Genomic DNA, 10,373 nt, shown 5'->3' with positions numbered 1-10,373 from the left:
TTTGTTTCTGGAAGGAAATTCTCCGGGTTTCAAGGAATAATAAGAGTTTGCTTTTGGATCCTGCCAGCAAACAGTATTTATTTTATCCCCTTTCACTGACAACAATAACGCTTCCATTAAGTTAAACCCCCATCAAGCTAAACTTCAAAAAATTAAATTTCAATAAATTAAAATTATAAATTAAATATTAAATTTGATACAGTCTATCTTAAATTAAAATGGTCAGAAGTATTTTCGCTTTTTATACTTTGATACGAAACTTTGTTAAATTTGTTTAAAAATCCAATGGCCGAAATATGCAAATCATTGCTAAAGAGTGCATCAGAATAAAGAAAGGCAGATTTCTAGAAATGTTCTAGTTTGACGTTCAAAAATAGCGTATTGTTCCTCATCTTAAACTTTTTTTTAGTTTAAAACTTTTAATACTAAACTATTCAATACTAATTCGTAATGTTTCACTTTTCGCCTACAAAAATGCAAGACCAAATCGCCCTTCTGAACCAGCTGCCAGGAACATGCAGAACTGAAGCTTAAATTACAATAAAAAAAATTTTTTCGTGAAAGTTTGTTTCAGCTTATTTTTAATTTTAATTTAAATCCTTATTTTCTATTATTTTGTAACGAATAATGCGTTAAGATTAATTAGAGGATATGATTTAACTTTTCCTAAAAAAATGTCTGAAGTTTAACAATTATTTTTGAAGTATAAATTTAAGCTGTCAATTTACAAGACGCGTAACCGGATTTTAAGGTTAACTAGCTTAAATATTTTCTGCTTAAAGTTATCAACTATTTTAATACATGGTACAATTTAAATGCAAATACAGTGCACTCCCGATTATCCGGGTTAATCACCGGAACAGGTCACACGGACAATCGAAAAACACGGATAATCCGAAAACTCCTTTTATTAAAGAAAAATTCAATATCAGTACAAAAAATATAAAAATTACTGACATTTGCATGCTACTAGGAATGCATCAAACTAGGAATTTTCCTTGTTAAAAAATGTGTAATGCGTCTTCGCCATATATCGATACACATATTTTACGAACATCAGTAATATCACTGTAATCAAATCCTCCCATATAATCTAATAAAGTTTCCACAGAGCAGCAGAATGAGAAATTGTATTTCCCTCATTTACTACATCTTCTGCATCAGTTACTATCATCACTATTTGATTTAACAACATAACGATGTCTTCATCAGTCAAATACTGGAAGCCAGGCTCACATGCATCACTTTGAAACCAATCTTCTAAATTTTCTTCATCAAGAATTTCGAAACCTTCGATTTCTTTTGCTCGTTCGAGAATACTGTTATCATATTTTTCTTGAACATCTGAAGAGGATTGTTCATCAAGCGGTATGATCTTTCTCCAAGATCGTGATAACGTAGACGATTTTACCTTTGACCATGCTGCTGATATTCCATATACTGCAATCCAATAACGAATATTGCTTCCAAAAACTTGGTAGTGTTATAACTTCATGAATCAAATATTTTTAATCTTGAAAATGTTTCTCTTTATATTTTTTGTGTGACTCCGGAATGAGCACGGATAATCCGCAAACCGGATAATCCACGCACGGATAATCGAGAGTGTACTGTATTCAAATTTACGAATATCAACTGTTAATAAATAATTTAGGGGCAAGACTCGTTTATCAATAAGACTCCCGGTGGCTCAGCGGTAACGCTTCGCCCAGTCGTGCCACAGGTCCCTGGTTCCTTGGGCCAAGCAAGGTTGACTCAGCCTTTCATCCCTTTACCCCCCCCCCCTGTATTCACCGTTGACTGACCTAGCGCGCAACTCCCAATTCCGAAACCTTTTGGAAACTTTGTCCGAGAGTTCAAAAGAGATTCCACCATTATTTTTTGACCGTCGGTTTCTTAACTGTGGGTTACTTGACCGGCAGTTATAGGCATTTTCCTATTGGATAAGAAACAAGTGATAACCGCGTTGCTTGTTCACTCCTGAAGTTGCATGCTTGATTATTCCTACCAGTTATTTATTTTTTCTTCTTAATTTAACAAGGCTCAAAAGTCGCATTCTGTCGAGACTGAAAAAGAACTGCTGATGCAGTTAGTGGAACCAAAGCTTGGGATTATAGAAAATAAGGAGACAAAGTAACATCGGCCAAAAAAGCTGAAGCTTTCGAGGAGATTGCGGGGCAGTTCAGTGAAACTGCTGGAGTCAATCCAGGAACTGCCCTACAATTTCGGCAATGTTACATAAACATTTAAAAAAAAAAAAAAAATTTAATAAAAAAGCTGTTAAAGCGAGGCAGCATTTAAGGTTAACTGGGGGAGGAGAAAATGCATGCCCCAGTTAACGGTACTTATCAATGCCTCTGTTAATCTATCCGTTTAGATCAGGTTATGATAATGATTTCATGGATATAGAAAGTAAGCATTATTTTATAATTTTGAGTTATATAACACATGTGTTAAAATTAATGTTCAGAGAATATTTATACTGACGCTCTGGGAATAATTTGCAAAGTAATTTTCAATAAATGCAAGTTTAGTTATTATTTTGAAATATAAAAACTAAGTTATAAATTGCAAAGTGTAAATTTCGATTCTCTGCTTTTTTTTTGGACCTGATCGTAAATTATCAATATAGTTTTATCATTTTATTGAAATGTTTCGAATGAGTCCAAAGAGCCATTTGATATAACTTTAGAAACGCTTAACCATTGAACACTTAATTTAAATCCTTGAACTAATTGGCACTTTTAATCCTATATTGTAAATGTTGTTTGATCTATCGTACTAATTTTTAAATAAATATAAAAAATCATATGAGGGACAAATTTCTATATCTCATTTCAATATTTTTCTGTACGTGGATCTTTATTGAAAATTCATGCTCAAGAAATCATCAAAGTATAATGAATAGATATTTCTATGAAAGCCTTGTTATTTTGCGTTTCAATTTAGTGGTTTCATGCTAATCTCACTCGTCATCAAAAGATATTATTTGAATTTATTATGGTGATAAACTATGTTTTATTTTGTGTTGAGATCCACGTGGCAGAATCGTGGGGACATTGTCCTATAATATTACAGAATTCCTGCAGAAATATTTTTTTTTTATTTGAAAAGAGGTTAGGGCTTTTATCTGCAAAATTTTTCAACATATTTTTTTCCTACCGAACTTTCTGCAGAATTATATTTAAAAAATCCCGTTCTCGCATATCAGTGATGAAAAAAATGCTTGCGATTTTATTATTAAAATATATATAAAAAATACATATACTGTTCTGTGCCATACACAAAGTCTATTTTTGTAAACAAAAAGCACTTCTGTTACTTTAAATAAGTAACATCTATATTTGCTTCTACTAAAAATGTTTCTAAGAAAGGTATTAGTATTAGAGATGTTTGTTGCAGAAAGCTCGTAAAATTCTCACAAGAGTTGAAATATTTCTACATTGTGATTTGTTAAATCAACTACAAGCATCAAGGCACATTTTTATTGAAGTATCCAAAAGTTACAGCAAATTCTTGTTTCTTGCCAAATTGTAAATCACACAATGACATTATAATTGGCAAGAAAAAGAAAATATAGTATGAAACCATTAAACTTATTATTAGAATTTAAATAATGTTTATTAGTTGAATAATGTTAATTATTGATTGATTTAACTATATCAGGCAGGTTGCAAAAATGTTTGACAGGTACATTTTGTGCTTGATGGATGTTGTAAAACAAAAGCACATACTAAACATCTGTGGGGAATAACATACAAAACTTGCTTACATTACCTCTGCATATACATTTTTCATGAATGTAATTTATATTAAATTTTGTATAGTGTGCCTATGAAATTGGGAATTTTGATTTACCTTCTATATGTACATATCCAGGGACCGATCAGGACAAATTCAGGCCCAAGACCCAAATTTTCCTGGCCCCTTACAAAATATTTTGAAAATAAATTTCTGAAGAATAGTCCAAACAATAAAAAAGAATCGATTGAACTGCATGATTCAAGAGAAACATTCTAAGAAATTTTGAAAACAGACAATTGAAGATTATTTTTCTGAGATGACACATCTGTATATTAAAGCAAAATATAAACAATGTTGTGCCAAAATAAAAATAGTTTGGGGACCACAAACAATTGAAATCAGTGAACAGTTGGATTGTTTTATTTAGTATCCAACACAAAGCTTTTCCCACTAGATATTAAAGGTTATTCCTTCAGTAGGGTCGATAAAATGAGTGCTAAACTTTGGGGGGGGGGGGGGCTCAATCGGAACGTCTGCTGTTGCACATCAGGTCAAGAAAACTGAGATGGGCACCCCTCTTTTGGGCTGTAACGCCTATAAGTTTATCAATAAGATTTTGTTATTAACAACTCTTGGTGAACCAATAAGAATTATTTTTAGCCGGAATATTACGATTCTCGCCCGCCTTTCAGTTATCATTAAATATTTGAAAAATTAATTTTTGATTAATGATAAAAATTTTACTTTAAAGAAGTTATTTACAAATCACTGAATTCCAATCTTGCTTTAACAAAATAAGTAAGGATAATCTGTATCAGATTATTTAGCAAATGAGATATATTAAACACTACAAAATATGCACAAGCCATTCAAAATTAGAATGAATTATCAGCATTAACATTTTGAAAGACTTATAAAATGACCTTTTATGATGAAAACAGGTGGCTTTGTCAGTAGGTATCATCAGAAAAACTCAGAAAATATGACAAGACTCCCAGAAGGCAGACCTAAAAGTGAAAAAACATGTTCATGAATACTAAAATAAAGTGTGAAACAATCTGATATAAGATTAATGTAATAAAGTATGGTAGCAAAAGTGTTCAAGAATAAAGAACCAATATTTTGGTTTTGAAACAAACTAACGTGCAATCAAGGAAAATTTAAGAATCCTAATTCTGAAAAATTTCTGGCATATAAATAGTCGAACTAAAATCAATCATATCCGACAAAAATCAAAATTCCGCTAAAATATATTGTTAACTTAACATTCAATTTACAAATTTGATAAACATCACTTAATATGGCTTAAAATTTAATCTTTGAAACACTGCTCACTTTCAAACAGTTTTTTTAATTTGTGCTTATTTGTAGTTATTTAGATATTAGATAAACAGTTATTCATCATGAAAATTACTTTAATTTAGAAAGTCAATTTTCGATAAATTTTAGATTATGAATGAAATTTCTTTTTAAATTTCTTTATTTTAGTACAAATATAACTGATAATCTAACAGACATTTTAGTTCATATTAGATAGCTCTTATAATTAACATATTTTATTGTTATTAGAGCATCAAAAAACAGTGTCCCATCTTTGCCCTCAAGTAACCTTCCAAATTTACCAAACTATCAAAACTCAGGATTTTAAATAATCTGTCATCTTTAATTAAAATTTGATTCATTTCCAGCTTACGAACTCTGAAAGTTTTACAAACAAACGTCTATTAAAATAAACTATAAGCCAGCTTATAGTCTAAACTGACAGAAATTAGAGCACCGAAAAATTTGGGTATAAACTACACTTTCGACCCTTCATTCAATCCTTTTTAAAAAAATGATCATTAAAAAAATTAACAGTAAAAATGTTATTGAATAATTTTTACAATAATTGAAATTTATTTAAATTAATACGAACTTTGGCGAAATTACTTCTTCCAAAACAGGAAAAGCTTAAGAATGTTTTTTAACACTAGGTTTACGGGACGAGTCATTTTGACGAATTTCGAATTTTATAAGGAAAGGTACAGAACATTTTTATTTTATGTCTTGTAATGACTTTTATCCATTGATTGAGGTAAATATATGTTGAAGTCTATTTCTTTCAAAATCTTTGAAATTCTCTTTGTGGTATATCTCTATAAATATGCGTCAATTTGACGAGATCGTAATTTCGACAAAATTTTGAGTAAACATGCAAACTTCACATCAATAATAACTAAGAATCTATAAGCAACTATTACGATAGGCAATAATAGAAAGAACAAACGCAGAATGTCAATTGATATCAGATTTTGAAGGTTTCAGTTGTTTAGTTAGAGTATTGAAAAATAAAATACAAGAATATTTCATAAATATATATCACATATATTTTTCTTATAGTATATAACTACATTGCTTTCTAAGTGCAGAGATGCCAACTGCTCCGGACATGCTAAAATAATTAAAAACGGTAAATAACTAAGTAAATTTTGCAAGTGGTGAATTATATATAAGCCTACGAATTTTAAGGCAGTGCTCTGGGCAAACCTTCAGTCGATCCATTGGATCATCAATAACCAAATCTTCAATTCGGATTCTCTTTCCGGGAACGGAAGAGAAGGAGTTTCTTGATCAAAATGGTTAAAGAAAATTTTAGGTACAATATGAAGTTTAATTGGATTAAAGCCGATGTTGGCTACCGTGGCAATGAGGAGGCTGACAGTCTGGCTAAATTAGCATGTCAAAAACCAAAAATTGATTTATACGAAATTAGATCTAAAAACTCAATTAAAGCAGATATCTTTGAACGAAATTTACAAAATTGGCAAAACCAATGGGTCAATATATCAAATCAGGGAAGAAACACATACGAATACATTAAAAAAGTAAACCACAGGAGAACCTTATCGAATTTATATATTAATCAGTGTTTAACTAATCACGGAACCCAGGGTATGTACCAAGCAAGATTCCACAATAAAACGGATCAGTGCCAAACGTGAAGTTGTGTAGACGATCTTTAACATATTACTTACCTGTCCGAAATTTTGGGACATCCGTAACCTATACTTTCCATATCTGACTATCAATTTGATTAAGAAATTATGGATAGCCCCATGGATAAGTAAGGGAATAGAACAGATAATTAAAAAACATTTTGAAAACAATCGTCCAGAACTGGCGGACGATTGAGCATTGTTGTAAATTAAGTGCTTCGATTGAACTCTTCTTTCCATCTGTAAATGTTCACCACCCACAATACTTTCAATTCATCATGTTTATAATAATGTTTGTAATCAACCAGTACTTCCTGGATGTCCCCTGATGGTAGCGGGACATGGTTGAGTAATAAAATATAAGCCTACAAATTATTTAGAAATAGTGGTGGATAAAAATCTACTAAATTGAATTTATTAAACCAAGAACCACAACTGATAAACTACCACTTTAAAATATATATTTGCTGTCCGGAGCAAGTTGGCAACTCTGTAATGGCTGTTATATGTATTCGTTCAAATTGACGAGTGTTCGTAGTGATAGGTATATAAGAAACGTCAGTAAACCTAGTGTTAATCATGAGGGTGAAAAATTATTTTCTAACAAAAACCTTAAAAATGTCGTTCAAGTGTGAATATTGTCACAGCTTTAATTAAAATTGCAAAGATTTAAATTATAGCAGTTTCTCTTACAATGCAAGGTTATAAAAATATGTAAGTTTTGTATAACAAAATATCTATGAAATTGCATGAAAAACACAACTAGCATAACATTTAGATTTATTTTGTTTAATGACGTGCAGACTCTTCTAGCGCGTATTCTCAAGTCATCAAACTAAATATTTAAGTACTATAATATTGGAGAGTTAAAATTCTAGGTGCTATTTAGAAGTTCAAACTACAATTTTACAAGCAAAGCATTTCAGCTCACAATAGCATAAAGCATTTCAGATAACATATCAACCATACGTCCTTTTTTCTTTCTTCAAAACCATGTAAATAAAGTTCTTCATAGTTAAAAATTGAATATAAGCAGTCTTCCACTCTCCAGAAAAAGTACTTTTGTCCAGTTAAGTGGAAAACTAACCATGCAACAAAATTAAGCTATATCGAATTGTAAAAAGGAAATTATACTAAGGAATTATTTAACCATATGATTCATCAGTCAATTCGAAATTACAATATTATATTCCAAAATTATATCAGAGCCATAGATTTCCATTATATAGCAATCTAACTACAGTGTGACTTAGCGGAGACACGCAAGGAAATTAAGAGAAATTATGTCCCTCAAAAATTACTTAAAATCCAAATACGCAAACACTCTTATCGCGGAAAAATAGTAACCGAAAAAATAAAAATACAGTCGGACCCTTATTTAACGAAGTTGCTTAATGCCGATAATAAGTTCGTTACATAGAAAATTCGCTAAATAGAAAGTCACATTTTGAAATACTTAAACGACACAAAACAGGTTTTATATTCATAAACAGTAGACATAATTAAAATAACAATTAATACACCTTTATCTTGCTAAATAGTATCTACAATTTATTTTGAAATCTTAACCATAAGAAGACACCTGCATGGAAAGCAAGAATAGAGCAAAACATTATCCAGTGTTACACTATCATGCTACATACATTTTAAACTAAAAGAAGCTAAATTTATGTATAAAATTATATCTGAATTTATTATAAAAGAAATATTAAACATGCATTTCCACATGCGTTCTTAAGTTTAATGGCTACTGATAAAATCAGTTTTGTTTGAGTTTTTCGTTTGAAATGGAAAAAAAAAGAAGGGATTTTACTGCTTTCTCTAAAAGTTAAGTGGCTTCAAAAAATTAAAGGGCATTTTCCCCATAAAATGCGTTAACAAGTTTAAAATTTTCTGAATTTTTACGGAAATGGGAAAGTGGATCTCAAAAAAAGTTCGTTAAATATAAAATTCACTTTGCTATTTGGAAGTTATTTTACGAAGAAATTTCCAAAATGTTCTTGGTTTCTCGAAAAAATTTACAAAATAGAGAAACTCGTAAAAGGGAAGTTCGTTTAATAGAAGTTTGACTGCATATACATATTGAGATATATTTACATATACATTTGTGAGGAGTTTTTATTCTGAGAAAATGAAAATATTGTTTGAGAAACTTTTTTAAGCCCCCAAAATTTGTTACGAATTTTCAATAATTAAGCCTGATAGACATTAACCGACTGTTTAAAAATTCAGAATTAAATGTTTCACGTTATGCATTCATAAGATTTTACTTTAATTCAAAAGTCTTCAAGTCTTTCATATTTTCACGGTATATTACAGAAAAACACTTTATTAATAAGAATAATAAACAGCAAAAAAAAAGTTGGTTACATTTTTTACAGGCTATATATACAACTTTTCAAAATTAAGTTTCTTTTTGAGAACTTTTAATATAAATATATTTTTGAATTATAGTACAAAAATTTAAGATTTTAAACTAAAGCAATACACAAGTATAAACCCTTAAACTAAAATTCGCACATAATTCAATAAGGAACTAAAAGTTTTAATAAGTAGAATATTTATCTTCATTTGAGAAATTTAAAAAAGCATTTATCGTAGATAATTTAAGATTGTCCTAGTTTTATTTGCATTAGAGAAATAGAATAAAATAAAGCATATAATGAAAAAGCTAAATGACTTAAAGTTTACCCTATAGTCCGGAATGTTACACATATAGTTCGGAAGTGCAACAAGCATAACTTTTTTTTGTTAAAGAAAAATGATGGTAGAATGTACCAGATTTATGTAAGGTAGAATGTACTAGAGTTTATTAAGACAAAAGTAAACTCAAATACTAACTAAAAAAGAGAGTCAATAAAAAAACAAATATCAAGAATACAAAATTATCATATATTTTAAAAAGATAAAATTTTCCTATTAATTATGGCACAAGAAAAACATTCATTTTAAATCAAATCATACAATTTGAAGTTTGACTTACCGTAAGTTTAAGTTTAAGAAGACAGCAAGGAATCAACTGGTTAGGAATCCACTTATGGCATTCAGGAGTTAAAAATTATCATAGCAAACCAAAAACACTTGGGCAATACGTAATCTAATGTCCACAATTGCCGGCAGCCTTTTGACGAATATAATGTCAACTTAGTAAACATCTTGAGAATTCAATTTGTTTCATCTAACCAGTTAAAATTTAACATGAAAACCAACACAAGAAGCAAAATTAGTTTTAAAAAAAAACTGTAAGAAACGTGACACGTTAAATTAAGTTAAATAATTTTTGAAACATCGAAACTCAGCGACTTTCACACCGCATTTATTGTTCATCTGCTTATTGAAACAACGTTCGTGGGTTTGATGTTGATAATGATGTGGGGGGGATCTCTGCTACTCGCTTTTATCCCCCTTGTTGTAAGGTGTATTTTTTGTGAGTTGAGTTGTTGATGCTGAAGATGATGACGATGAGGTGGTGAGAGTACACGCTGTTCTTGAAGAAGTGAAACAAATTTACAGTAGAGATCGAAATTAAATATTTTTCCAAAACACTTTTGGAGAGGTAGATTAGAAAAAATTAAAATCTAGCATTTGGTGGTTCCAATACTTTTGGAGAAACACGTTCATCAAGACAAAATTCTTAATAATTAAAAAAAAACA

At 30.1% G+C, this 10,373-nt stretch overlaps 1 long non-coding RNA gene across 1 annotated transcript; it reads right to left on the bottom strand.

The window, feature by feature from the left end:
- Positions 1 to 4,462: 4,462 nt before the first annotated feature.
- LOC147806905 (uncharacterized) lies at positions 4,463 to 10,081 on the bottom strand. The gene is made up of 2 exons (XR_015435366.1): positions 9,703 to 10,081; positions 4,463 to 4,751 (listed from the first exon to the last, which is right to left on the bottom strand). It is a non-coding gene; the product is annotated as an uncharacterized LOC147806905 (long non-coding RNA).
- Between the last annotated feature and the right edge of the window lie 292 nt (positions 10,082 to 10,373).

Source organism: Parasteatoda tepidariorum, chromosome 7 (genome assembly GCF_982258835.1).
Source record: "Parasteatoda tepidariorum strain Cologne lab strain chromosome 7, Ptep-v5.0, whole genome shotgun sequence".
Lineage (NCBI taxonomy): Eukaryota > Metazoa > Arthropoda > Arachnida > Araneae > Theridiidae > Parasteatoda > Parasteatoda tepidariorum.
The sequence above is the reverse complement of the archived record's forward strand: the minus strand, read 5'-3'. Positions and strand labels throughout refer to the sequence as shown.